Source organism: Sinocyclocheilus anshuiensis, unplaced genomic scaffold, assembly GCF_001515605.1.
Source record: "Sinocyclocheilus anshuiensis isolate Anshui unplaced genomic scaffold, SAMN03320099.WGS_v1.1 scaffold1014, whole genome shotgun sequence".
Taxonomy (NCBI): domain Eukaryota; kingdom Metazoa; phylum Chordata; class Actinopteri; order Cypriniformes; family Cyprinidae; genus Sinocyclocheilus; species Sinocyclocheilus anshuiensis.
Genome location: NW_015540943.1, coordinates 307,040 through 307,693, shown reverse-complemented (window position 1 = coordinate 307,693; position 654 = coordinate 307,040). Strand labels below are relative to the sequence as shown.

Sequence of the window (654 nt, the reverse complement as noted above, 5' to 3'; positions counted from 1 at the left end):
CAGCTGCTGCTGATCACAGCGTGAGTATAAGTAGGCAGCAGATGCAGCGCATATTCAGCTTTTCGCTTCAGAGCAGAGCGGTTCTATCGTTCTGGTCCTGACCTTCCTACAGTAGTGAGAAAAACTACAGTCAAGCACGCTCTTCGCTGGGCTCTCGTGCTGGTGGACGGTCAGCGTTGCCGCCCTCTGGGCGGTCAGCGGTGCCGGAGACGGACCCGGAAATGATGGCTATCCCAAACCCTCAAGGTTGGACGATTGGTTTCTCGGGGTGGCGTGCGCTGGTTCTCAGGGCCCCACGCCAGTGTCTTTCTTCCCGGAGGTGCATGATGAGATCGCAACTTCGCCCAGCAGTTCTCCGCTGCCCAAAAGCAGACTGAGGCCATCAGGTACATCCTGCCCCGGCGTGCAGCTGCTGCTTCCACCCGGCCGCCGGTGGCAGCGCCTCAGCCCGCTCGTCGCTGTCAGTGGTACCCAAATTCCCGACAAAAGAGCAATTTCTTCTTTCTCTGGGTCCCCTGAGGGAACGGGGGGTTGTGGACGATCCAGAGCCGTATCACACTCACCCTCCTCTCTCGCTAGTGAGCAGCAGTGGGCGGATCGGGAGGACGAACCAACGGACTACCCACGCACCCTCTGCTCGAACGCAGGTCAGTG

General features: G+C 59.8%; 1 protein-coding gene across 2 annotated transcripts in view; it reads left to right on the top strand.

The window, feature by feature from the left end:
* LOC107689715 (sodium- and chloride-dependent GABA transporter 1-like) overlaps positions 1-654 on the top strand; it is an 18,500-nt gene that overhangs the window by 13,512 nt on the left and 4,334 nt on the right. The gene's annotated exons all lie outside the window — the stretch shown is intronic.